The following is a 15,239-nucleotide window of genomic DNA, read 5'->3' as shown; positions in this document are numbered from 1 at the left end:
ATGAAAGAGAAAGCTGATAGCATGATTTCATGAAAGAGACAGCTGATAACATGATCCAATGAAAGAGAAAGCTGATAGCATGATTTCATGAAAGAGACAGCTGATAACATGATTTCATGAAAAAGACAGCTGATAACATGATCTCATGAAAGAAACAGCTGATAACATAATCTCATGAAAGAGACAGCTGTTAACATGATCCAATGAAAGAGAAAGCTGACACCATGATCTCATGAAAGAAACAGCTGACAACATGATCTCATGAAAGAGACAGCTGATAACATGATCTCAAGAAAGAGACAGCTGATAACATGATCTCATGAAAGAGACACCTGATAACATGATCTCATTAAAGAAACAGCTGATAACATGATCTCATGAAAGAAACAGCTGACAACATGATCTCATGAAATAGACAGCTGATAACATGATCTCAAGAAAGAGACAGCTGATAACATTATCTCATGAAAGAGACAGCTGATAACATGATCTCATGAAAGAGACAGATGATAACATGATCTCATGAAAGAGACAGCTGATAACATGATCTCATGAAAGAGACAGCTGATAACATGATCTCATGAAAGAGACAGATGATAACATGATATCATGAAAGAGACAGCTGATAACATGATCTCATGAAAGAGACAGCTGATAACATGATCCAATGAAAGAGAAAGATGATAACATGATCTCATGAAAGAGACAGCTGATAACATGATATCATGAAAGAGACAGCTGATAACATGATATCATGAAAGAGACAGCTGATAACATGATATCATGAAAGAGACAGCTGATAACATGATTTCATGAAAGAGACAGCTGATAACATGATTTCATGAAAAAGACAGCTGATAACATTATCTCATGAAAGAGACAGCTGATAACATGATCTCATGAAAGAGACAGCTGATAACATGATCTCATGAAAGAGAAAGCTGATAACATGATCTCATGAAAGAGACAGCTGATAACATGATCCAATGAAAGAGAAAGCTGATAGCATGATTTCATGAAAGAGACAGCTGATAACATGATTTCATGAAAAAGACAGCTGATAACATGATCTCATGAAAGAAACAGCTGATAACATAATCTCATGAAAGAGACAGCTGTTAACATGATCCAATGAAAGAGAAAGCTGACACCATGATCTCATGAAAGAAACAGCTGACAACATGATCTCATGAAAGAGACAGCTGATAACATGATCTCAAGAAAGAGACAGCTGATAACATGATCTCATGAAAGAGACACCTGATAACATGATCTCATTAAAGAAACAGCTGATAACATGATCTCATGAAAGAGACAGCTGATAACATGATATCATGAAAGAGACAGCTGATAACATTATCTCATGAAAGAGACAGCTGATAACATGATCTCATGAAAGAGACAGATGATAACATGATCTCATGAAAGAGACAGCTGATAACATGATCTCATGAAAGAGACAGCTGATAACATGATCTCATGAAAGAGACAGATGATAACATGATATCATGAAAGAGACAGCTGATAACATGATCTCATGAAAGAGACAGCTGATAACATGATCCAATGAAAGAGAAAGATGATAACATGATCTCATGAAAGAGACAGCTGATAACATGATATCATGAAAGAGACAGCTGATAACATGATATCATGAAAGAGACAGCTGATAACATGATATCATGAAAGAGACAGCTGATAACATGATTTCATGAAAGAGACAGCTGATAACATGATTTCATGAAAAAGACAGCTGATAACATGATCTCATGAAAGAGACAGCTGATAACATGATCTCATGAAAGAGACAGCTGATAACATGATCTCATGAAAGAGAAAGCTGATAACATGATCTCATGAAAGAGACAGCTGATAACATGATATCATGAAAGAGACAGCTGATAGCATGATCACATGAAAGAAACAGCTGACAACATGATCTCATGAAAGAGACAGCTGATAACATGATCTCCTGAAAGAGACACCTGATAACATGATCTCATGAAAGAAACAGCTGATAACATGATCTCATGAAAGAGACAGCTGATAACATGACCTCATGACAGAGACATCTGATAACATGATCCAATGAAAGAGAAAGCTGATAGCATGATCTCATGAAAGAGACAGCTGATAACATGATCTCATGAAAGAGACAGCTGATGACATGATCTCATGAAAGAGACAGCTGATAACATGATCCAATGAAAGAGAAAGATGATAACATGATCTCATGAAAGAGACAGCTGATAACATGATATCATGAAAGAGACAGCTGATAACATGATATCATGAAAGAGACAGCTGATAACATAATTTCATGAAAGAGACAGCTGATAACATGATCCAATGAAAGAGAAAGCTGATAGCATGATCTCATGTAAGAGGCAGCTGATAACATGATCCAAAGAAAGAGACAGCTGATAACATGATCCAATGAAAGAGACAGCTGATAACATGATCTCATGAAAGAGACAGCTGATAACATGATCCAATGAAAGAGAAAGCTGATAGCATGATCTCATGTAAGAGGCAGCTGATAACATGATCCAAAGAAAGAGACAGCTGATAACATGATCCAATTAAAGAGACAGCTGATAACATGATATCATGAAAGAGACAGCTGATAACATGATATCATGAAAGAGACAGCTGATAACATGATCTCATGAAAGAGACAGCTGATAACATGATCTCATGAAAGAGACAGCTGATAACATGATCTCATGAAAGAGACAGCTGATAACATGATCTCATGAAAGAGACAGCTGATAACATGATCTCATGAAAGAGACAGCTGATAACATGATCTCCTGAAAGAAACAGCTGACAACATGATCTCATGAAAGAGACAGCTGATAACATGATCTCATGAAAGAGACAGCTGATAACATGATCTCATGAAAGAGACAGCTGATAACATGATCCAATGAAAGAGACAGCTGATAACATGATATCATGAAAGAGACAGCTGATAACATGATATCATGAAAGAGACAGCTGATAACATGATCTCATGAAAGAGACAGCTGATAACATGATCTCATGAAAGAGACAGCTGATAACATGATCTCATGAAAGAGACAGCTGATAACATGATCTCATGAAAGAGACAGCTGATAACATGATCTCATGAAAGAGACAGCTGATAACATGATCTCATGAAAGAGACAGCTGATAACATGATCTCCTGAAAGAAACAGCTGACAACATGATCTCATGAAAGAGACAGCTGATAACATGATCTCATGAAAGAGACAGCTGATAACATGATCTCATGAAAGAAACAGCTGATAACATGATCTCATGAAAGAGACAGCTGATAACATGATCTCATGAAAGAGACAGCTGATAACATGATATCATGAAAGAGACAGCTGATAACATGATCTCATGAAAGAGACAGCTGATAACATGATCTCATGAAAGAGACAGCTGATAACATGATCTCATGAAAGAGACAGCTGATAACATGATCTCATGAAAGAAACAGCTGATAACATGATCTCATGAAAGAGACAGCTGATAACATGATATCATGAAAGAGACAGCTGATAACATGATATCATGAAAGAGACAGCTGATAACATGATCTCATGAAATAGACAGCTGATAACATGATCTCATGAAAGAGACAGCTGATAACATGATCTCATGAAAGAGACAGCTGATAACATGATCTCATGAAAGAGACACCTGATAACATGATCTCATTAAAGAAACAGCTGATAACATGATCTCATGAAAGAGACAGCTGATAGCATGATCGCATGAAAGAAACAGCTGATAACATGATCTCATGAAAGAGACAGCTGATAACATGATCTCATGAAAGAGACAGCTGATAACATGATCTCATGAAAGAGACAGCTGATAACATGATCTCATGAAAGAGACAGCTGATAACATGATCTCATGAAAGAGAAAGCTGATAACATGATCTCATGAAAGAGACAGCTGATAACATGATCCAATGAAAGAGAAAGATGATAACATGACCTCATGAAAGAAACAGCTGACAACATGATCTCATGAAAGAGACAGCTGATAACATGATCTCAAGAAAGAGACAGCTGATAACATGATCTCATGAAAGAGACACCTGATAACATGATCTCATTAAAGAAACAGCTGATAACATGATCTCATGAAAGAAACAGCTGACAACATGATCTCATGAAATAGACAGCTGATAACATGATCTCAAGGAAGAGACAGCTGATAACATGATCTCATGAAAGAGACACCTGATAACATGATCTCATTAAAGAAACAGCTGATAACATGATCTCATGAAAGAGACAGCTGATAGCATGATCACATGAAAGAAAGAGCTGATAACATGATCTCATGAAAGAGACAGCTGATAACATGATCTCATGAAAGAGACAGCTGATAACATGATCTCATGAAAGAGACAGCTGATAACATGATCTCATGAAAGAGACAGCTGATAACATGATCTCGGGAAAGAGACAGATGATAACATGATATCATGAAAGAGACAGCTGATAACATGATCTCATGAAAGAGACAGATGATAACATGATCTCATGAAAGAGACAGCTGATAACATGATCTCATGAAAGAGACAGCTGATAACATGATCGCATGAAAGAAACAGCTGATAACATGATCTCATGAAAGAGACAGCTGATAACATGATCTCATGAAAGAGACAGCTGATAACATGATCTCATGAAAGAGACAGCTGATAACATGATCTCATGAAAGAGACAGCGGATAACATGATCTCATGAAAGAGACAGCTGATAACATGATCTCATGAAAGAGAAAGCTGATAACATGATCTCATGAAAGAGACAGCTGATAACATGATCTCATGAAAGAGACAGATGATAACATGATCTCAAGAAAGAGACAGCTGATAACATGATCTCATGAAAGAGACAGCTGATAACATGATCTCATGAAAGAGACAGATGATAACATGATATCATGAAAGAGACAGTTGATAACATGATCTCATGAAAGAGAAAGATGATAACATGATCTCATGAAAGAGACAGCTGATAACATGATATCATGAAAGAGACAGCTGATAACATGATATCATGAAAGAGACAGCTGATAACATAATATCATGAAAGAGACAGCTGATAGCATGATTTCATGAAAAAGACAGCTGATAACATGATCTCATGAAAGAGACAGCTGATAACAAGATCTCATGAAAGAGACAGCTGTTAACATGATCCAATGAAAGAGAAAGCTGATAGAATGATTTCATGAAAGAGACAGCTGATAACATGATTTCATGAAAAAGACAGCTGATAACATGATCTCATGAAAGAAACAGCTGATAACATGATCTCATGAAAGAGACAGCTGTTAACATGATCCAATGAAAGAGAAAGCTGATAGCATGATTTCATGTAAGAGACAGCTGATAACATGATCCAATGAAAGAGAAAGATGATAACATGATCTCATGAAAGAAACAGCTGACAACATGATCTCATGAAAGAGACAGCTGATAACATGATCTCAAGAAAGAGACAGCTGATAACATGATCTCATGAAAGAGACACCTGATAACATGATCTCATTAAAGAAACAGCTGATAACATGATCTCATGAAAGAAACAGCTGACAACATGATCTCATGAAATAGACAGCTGATAACATGATCTCAAGAAAGAGACAGCTGATAACATGATCTCATGAAAGAGACACCTGATAACATGATCTCATTAAAGAAACAGCTGATAACATGATCTCATGAAAGAGACAGCTGATAGCATGATCACATGAAAGAAAGAGCTGATAACATGATCTCATGAAAGAGACAGCTGATAACATGATCTCATGAAAGAGACAGCTGATAACATGATCTCATGAAAGAGACAGCTGATAACATGATCTCATGAAAGAGACAGCTGATAACATGATCTCAGGAAAGAGACAGATGATAACATGATATCATGAAAGAGACAGCTGATAACATGATCTCATGAAAGAGACAGCTGATAACATGATATCATGAAAGAGACAGCTGATAACATTATCTCATGAAAGAGACAGCTGATAACATGATATCATGAAAGAGACAGCTGATAACATGATCTCATGAAAGAGAAAGCTGATAACATGATCTCATGAAAGAGACAGCTGATAACATGATCTCATGAAAGAGACAGATGATAACATGATCTCATGAAAGAGACAGCTGATAACATGATCTCATGAAAGAGACAGATGATAACATGATATCATGAAAGAGACAGCTGATAACATGATCTCATGAAAGAGACAGCTGATAACATGATCCAATGAAAGAGAAAGATGATAACATGATCTCATGAAAGAGACAGCTGATAACATGATATCATGAAAGAGACAGCTGATAACATGATATCATGAAAGAGACAGCTGATAACATGATATCATGAAAGAGACAGATGATAACATGATATCATGAAAGAGACAGCTGATAACATGATCTCATGAAAGAGACAGCTGATAACATGATCCAATGAAAGAGAAAGATGATAACATGATCTCATGAAAGAGACAGCTGATAACATGATATCATGAAAGAGACAGCTGATAACATGATATCATGAAAGAGACAGCTGATAACATGATTTCATGAAAGAGACAGCTGATAACATGATTTCATGAAAAAGACAGCTGATAACATGATCTCATGAAAGAGACAGCTGATAACATGATCCAATGAAAGAGAAAGCTGATAGAATGATTTCATGAAAGAGACAGCTGATAACATGATTTCATGAAAAAGACAGCTGATAACATGATCTCATGAAAGAAACAGCTGATAACATGATCTCATGAAAGAGACAGCTGTTAACATGATCCAATGAAAGAGAAAGCTGATAGCATGATTTCATGTAAGAGACAGCTGATAACATGATCCAATGAAAGAGAAAGATGATAACATGATCTCATGAAAGAAACAGCTGACAACATGATCTCATGAAAGAGACAGCTGATAACATGATCTCAAGAAAGAGACAGCTGATAACATGATCTCATGAAAGAGACACCTGATAACATGATCTCATTAAAGAAACAGCTGATAACATGATCTCATGAAAGAAACAGCTGACAACATGATCTCATGAAATAGACAGCTGATAACATGATCTCAAGAAAGAGACAGCTGATAACATTATCTCATGAAAGAGACAGCTGATAACATGATCTCATGAAAGAGACAGATGATAACATGATCTCATGAAAGAGACAGCTGATAACATGATCTCATGAAAGAGACAGCTGATAACATGATCTCATGAAAGAGACAGATGATAACATGATATCATGAAAGAGACAGCTGATAACATGATCTCATGAAAGAGACAGCTGATAACATGATCCAATGAAAGAGAAAGATGATAACATGATCTCATGAAAGAGACAGCTGATAACATGATATCATGAAAGAGACAGCTGATAACATGATATCATGAAAGAGACAGCTGATAACATGATATCATGAAAGAGACAGCTGATAACATGATTTCATGAAAGAGACAGCTGATAACATGATTTCATGAAAAAGACAGCTGATAACATTATCTCATGAAAGAGACAGCTGATAACATGATCTCATGAAAGAGACAGCTGATAACATGATCTCATGAAAGAGAAAGCTGATAACATGATCTCATGAAAGAGACAGCTGATAACATGATCCAATGAAAGAGAAAGCTGATAGCATGATTTCATGAAAGAGACAGCTGATAACATGATTTCATGAAAAAGACAGCTGATAACATGATCTCATGAAAGAAACAGCTGATAACATAATCTCATGAAAGAGACAGCTGTTAACATGATCCAATGAAAGAGAAAGCTGACACCATGATCTCATGAAAGAAACAGCTGACAACATGATCTCATGAAAGAGACAGCTGATAACATGATCTCAAGAAAGAGACAGCTGATAACATGATCTCATGAAAGAGACACCTGATAACATGATCTCATTAAAGAAACAGCTGATAACATGATCTCATGAAAGAGACAGCTGATAACATGATATCATGAAAGAGACAGCTGATAACATTATCTCATGAAAGAGACAGCTGATAACATGATCTCATGAAAGAGACAGATGATAACATGATCTCATGAAAGAGACAGCTGATAACATGATCTCATGAAAGAGACAGCTGATAACATGATCTCATGAAAGAGACAGATGATAACATGATATCATGAAAGAGACAGCTGATAACATGATCTCATGAAAGAGACAGCTGATAACATGATCCAATGAAAGAGAAAGATGATAACATGATCTCATGAAAGAGACAGCTGATAACATGATATCATGAAAGAGACAGCTGATAACATGATATCATGAAAGAGACAGCTGATAACATGATATCATGAAAGAGACAGCTGATAACATGATTTCATGAAAGAGACAGCTGATAACATGATTTCATGAAAAAGACAGCTGATAACATGATCTCATGAAAGAGACAGCTGATAACATGATCTCATGAAAGAGACAGCTGATAACATGATCTCATGAAAGAGAAAGCTGATAACATGATCTCATGAAAGAGACAGCTGATAACATGATATCATGAAAGAGACAGCTGATAGCATGATCACATGAAAGAAACAGCTGACAACATGATCTCATGAAAGAGACAGCTGATAACATGATCTCCTGAAAGAGACACCTGATAACATGATCTCATGAAAGAAACAGCTGATAACATGATCTCATGAAAGAGACAGCTGATAACATGACCTCATGACAGAGACATCTGATAACATGATCCAATGAAAGAGAAAGCTGATAGCATGATCTCATGAAAGAGACAGCTGATAACATGATCTCATGAAAGAGACAGCTGATGACATGATCTCATGAAAGAGACAGCTGATAACATGATCCAATGAAAGAGAAAGATGATAACATGATCTCATGAAAGAGACAGCTGATAACATGATATCATGAAAGAGACAGCTGATAACATGATATCATGAAAGAGACAGCTGATAACATAATTTCATGAAAGAGACAGCTGATAACATGATCCAATGAAAGAGAAAGCTGATAGCATGATCTCATGTAAGAGGCAGCTGATAACATGATCCAAAGAAAGAGACAGCTGATAACATGATCCAATGAAAGAGACAGCTGATAACATGATCTCATGAAAGAGACAGCTGATAACATGATCCAATGAAAGAGAAAGCTGATAGCATGATCTCATGTAAGAGGCAGCTGATAACATGATCCAAAGAAAGAGACAGCTGATAACATGATCCAATTAAAGAGACAGCTGATAACATGATATCATGAAAGAGACAGCTGATAACATGATATCATGAAAGAGACAGCTGATAACATGATCTCATGAAAGAGACAGCTGATAACATGATCTCATGAAAGAGACAGCTGATAACATGATCTCATGAAAGAGACAGCTGATAACATGATCTCATGAAAGAGACAGCTGATAACATGATCTCATGAAAGAGACAGCTGATAACATGATCTCCTGAAAGAAACAGCTGACAACATGATCTCATGAAAGAGACAGCTGATAACATGATCTCATGAAAGAGACAGCTGATAACATGATCTCATGAAAGAGACAGCTGATAACATGATCCAATGAAAGAGACAGCTGATAACATGATATCATGAAAGAGACAGCTGATAACATGATATCATGAAAGAGACAGCTGATAACATGATCTCATGAAAGAGACAGCTGATAACATGATCTCATGAAAGAGACAGCTGATAACATGATCTCATGAAAGAGACAGCTGATAACATGATCTCATGAAAGAGACAGCTGATAACATGATCTCATGAAAGAGACAGCTGATAACATGATCTCATGAAAGAGACAGCTGATAACATGATCTCCTGAAAGAAACAGCTGACAACATGATCTCATGAAAGAGACAGCTGATAACATGATCTCATGAAAGAGACAGCTGATAACATGATCTCATGAAAGAAACAGCTGATAACATGATCTCATGAAAGAGACAGCTGATAACATGATCTCATGAAAGAGACAGCTGATAACATGATATCATGAAAGAGACAGCTGATAACATGATCTCATGAAAGAGACAGCTGATAACATGATCTCATGAAAGAGACAGCTGATAACATGATCTCATGAAAGAGACAGCTGATAACATGATCTCATGAAAGAAACAGCTGATAACATGATCTCATGAAAGAGACAGCTGATAACATGATATCATGAAAGAGACAGCTGATAACATGATATCATGAAAGAGACAGCTGATAACATGATCTCATGAAATAGACAGCTGATAACATGATCTCATGAAAGAGACAGCTGATAACATGATCTCATGAAAGAGACAGCTGATAACATGATCTCATGAAAGAGACACCTGATAACATGATCTCATTAAAGAAACAGCTGATAACATGATCTCATGAAAGAGACAGCTGATAGCATGATCGCATGAAAGAAACAGCTGATAACATGATCTCATGAAAGAGACAGCTGATAACATGATCTCATGAAAGAGACAGCTGATAACATGATCTCATGAAAGAGACAGCTGATAACATGATCTCATGAAAGAGACAGCTGATAACATGATCTCATGAAAGAGAAAGCTGATAACATGATCTCATGAAAGAGACAGCTGATAACATGATCCAATGAAAGAGAAAGATGATAACATGACCTCATGAAAGAAACAGCTGACAACATGATCTCATGAAAGAGACAGCTGATAACATGATCTCAAGAAAGAGACAGCTGATAACATGATCTCATGAAAGAGACACCTGATAACATGATCTCATTAAAGAAACAGCTGATAACATGATCTCATGAAAGAAACAGCTGACAACATGATCTCATGAAATAGACAGCTGATAACATGATCTCAAGGAAGAGACAGCTGATAACATGATCTCATGAAAGAGACACCTGATAACATGATCTCATTAAAGAAACAGCTGATAACATGATCTCATGAAAGAGACAGCTGATAGCATGATCACATGAAAGAAAGAGCTGATAACATGATCTCATGAAAGAGACAGCTGATAACATGATCTCATGAAAGAGACAGCTGATAACATGATCTCATGAAAGAGACAGCTGATAACATGATCTCATGAAAGAGACAGCTGATAACATGATCTCGGGAAAGAGACAGATGATAACATGATATCATGAAAGAGACAGCTGATAACATGATCTCATGAAAGAGACAGATGATAACATGATCTCATGAAAGAGACAGCTGATAACATGATCTCATGAAAGAGACAGCTGATAACATGATCGCATGAAAGAAACAGCTGATAACATGATCTCATGAAAGAGACAGCTGATAACATGATCTCATGAAAGAGACAGCTGATAACATGATCTCATGAAAGAGACAGCTGATAACATGATCTCATGAAAGAGACAGCGGATAACATGATCTCATGAAAGAGACAGCTGATAACATGATCTCATGAAAGAGAAAGCTGATAACATGATCTCATGAAAGAGACAGCTGATAACATGATCTCATGAAAGAGACAGATGATAACATGATCTCAAGAAAGAGACAGCTGATAACATGATCTCATGAAAGAGACAGCTGATAACATGATCTCATGAAAGAGACAGATGATAACATGATATCATGAAAGAGACAGTTGATAACATGATCTCATGAAAGAGAAAGATGATAACATGATCTCATGAAAGAGACAGCTGATAACATGATATCATGAAAGAGACAGCTGATAACATGATATCATGAAAGAGACAGCTGATAACATAATATCATGAAAGAGACAGCTGATAGCATGATTTCATGAAAAAGACAGCTGATAACATGATCTCATGAAAGAGACAGCTGATAACAAGATCTCATGAAAGAGACAGCTGTTAACATGATCCAATGAAAGAGAAAGCTGATAGAATGATTTCATGAAAGAGACAGCTGATAACATGATTTCATGAAAAAGACAGCTGATAACATGATCTCATGAAAGAAACAGCTGATAACATGATCTCATGAAAGAGACAGCTGTTAACATGATCCAATGAAAGAGAAAGCTGATAGCATGATTTCATGTAAGAGACAGCTGATAACATGATCCAATGAAAGAGAAAGATGATAACATGATCTCATGAAAGAAACAGCTGACAACATGATCTCATGAAAGAGACAGCTGATAACATGATCTCAAGAAAGAGACAGCTGATAACATGATCTCATGAAAGAGACACCTGATAACATGATCTCATTAAAGAAACAGCTGATAACATGATCTCATGAAAGAAACAGCTGACAACATGATCTCATGAAATAGACAGCTGATAACATGATCTCAAGAAAGAGACAGCTGATAACATGATCTCATGAAAGAGACACCTGATAACATGATCTCATTAAAGAAACAGCTGATAACATGATCTCATGAAAGAGACAGCTGATAGCATGATCACATGAAAGAAAGAGCTGATAACATGATCTCATGAAAGAGACAGCTGATAACATGATCTCATGAAAGAGACAGCTGATAACATGATCTCATGAAAGAGACAGCTGATAACATGATCTCATGAAAGAGACAGCTGATAACATGATCTCAGGAAAGAGACAGATGATAACATGATATCATGAAAGAGACAGCTGATAACATGATCTCATGAAAGAGACAGCTGATAACATGATATCATGAAAGAGACAGCTGATAACATTATCTCATGAAAGAGACAGCTGATAACATGATATCATGAAAGAGACAGCTGATAACATGATCTCATGAAAGAGAAAGCTGATAACATGATCTCATGAAAGAGACAGCTGATAACATGATCTCATGAAAGAGACAGATGATAACATGATCTCATGAAAGAGACAGCTGATAACATGATCTCATGAAAGAGACAGATGATAACATGATATCATGAAAGAGACAGCTGATAACATGATCTCATGAAAGAGACAGCTGATAACATGATCCAATGAAAGAGAAAGATGATAACATGATCTCATGAAAGAGACAGCTGATAACATGATATCATGAAAGAGACAGCTGATAACATGATATCATGAAAGAGACAGCTGATAACATGATATCATGAAAGAGACAGATGATAACATGATATCATGAAAGAGACAGCTGATAACATGATCTCATGAAAGAGACAGCTGATAACATGATCCAATGAAAGAGAAAGATGATAACATGATCTCATGAAAGAGACAGCTGATAACATGATATCATGAAAGAGACAGCTGATAACATGATATCATGAAAGAGACAGCTGATAACATGATTTCATGAAAGAGACAGCTGATAACATGATTTCATGAAAAAGACAGCTGATAACATGATCTCATGAAAGAGACAGCTGATAACATGATCCAATGAAAGAGAAAGCTGATAGAATGATTTCATGAAAGAGACAGCTGATAACATGATTTCATGAAAAAGACAGCTGATAACATGATCTCATGAAAGAAACAGCTGATAACATGATCTCATGAAAGAGACAGCTGTTAACATGATCCAATGAAAGAGAAAGCTGATAGCATGATTTCATGTAAGAGACAGCTGATAACATGATCCAATGAAAGAGAAAGATGATAACATGATCTCATGAAAGAAACAGCTGACAACATGATCTCATGAAAGAGACAGCTGATAACATGATCTCAAGAAAGAGACAGCTGATAACATGATCTCATGAAAGAGACACCTGATAACATGATCTCATTAAAGAAACAGCTGATAACATGATCTCATGAAAGAAACAGCTGACAACATGATCTCATGAAATAGACAGCTGATAACATGATCTCAAGAAAGAGACAGCTGATACATGATCTCATGAAAGAGACACCTGATAACATGATCTCATTAAAGAAACAGCTGATAACATGATCTCATGAAAGAGACAGCTGATAGCATGATCACATGAAAGAAAGAGCTGATAACATGATCTCATGAAAGAGACAGCTGATAACATGATCTCATGAAAGAGACAGCTGATAACATGATCTCATGAAAGAGACAGCTGATAACATGATCTCATGAAAGAGACAGCTGATAACATGATCTCAGGAAAGAGACAGATGATAACATGATATCATGAAAGAGACAGCTGATAACATGATCTCATGAAAGAGACAGCTGATAACATGATATCATGAAAGAGACAGCTGATAACATTATCTCATGAAAGAGACAGCTGATAACATGATATCATGAAAGAGACAGCTGATAACATGATCTCATGAAAGAGAAAGCTGATAACATGATCTCATGAAAGAGACAGCTGATAACATGATCTCATGAAAGAGACAGATGATAACATGATCTCATGAAAGAGACAGCTGATAACATGATCTCATGAAAGAGACAGATGATAACATGATATCATGAAAGAGACAGCTGATAACATGATCTCATGAAAGAGACAGCTGATAACATGATCCAATGAAAGAGAAAGATGATAACATGATCTCATGAAAGAGACAGCTGATAACATGATATCATGAGAGACAGCTGATAACATCATATAATGAAAGAGACAGCTGATAACATGATATCATGAAAGAGACAGATGATAACATGATATCATGAAAGAGACAGCTGATAACATGATCTCATGAAAGAGAGAGCTGATAACATGATCCAATGAAAGAGAAAGATGATAACATGATCTCATGAAAGAGACAGCTGATAACATGATATCATGAAAGAGACAGCTGATAACATGATATCATGAAAGAGACAGCTGATAACATGATATCATGAAAGAGACAGCTGATAACATGATTTCATGAAAGAGACAGCTGATAACATGATTTCATGAAAAAGACAGCTGATAACATGATCTCATGAAAGAGACAGCTGTTAACATGATCCAATGAAAGAGAAAGCTGATAGCATGATCTCATGTAAGAGGCAGCTGATAACATGATCCAAAGAAAGAGACAGCTGATAACATGATCCAATGAAAGAGACAGCTGATAACATGATATCATGAAAGAGACAGCTGTTAACATGATCCAATGAAAGAGAAAGCTGATAGCATGATCTCATGTAAGAGGCAGCTGATAACATGATCCAAAGAAAGAGACAGCTGATAACATGATCCAATGAAAGAGACAGCTGATAACATGATATCATGAAAGAGACAGCTGTTAACATGATCCAAAGAAAGAGACAGCTGATAACATGATCCAATGAAAGAGACAGCTGA

This window comes from Myxine glutinosa, chromosome 7 (genome assembly GCF_964187855.1).
Source record: "Myxine glutinosa chromosome 7, kmMyxGlut1.1, whole genome shotgun sequence".
NCBI lineage: Eukaryota > Metazoa > Chordata > Myxini > Myxiniformes > Myxinidae > Myxine > Myxine glutinosa.
The sequence above is the reverse complement of the archived record's forward strand: the minus strand, read 5'-3'. Positions refer to the sequence as shown.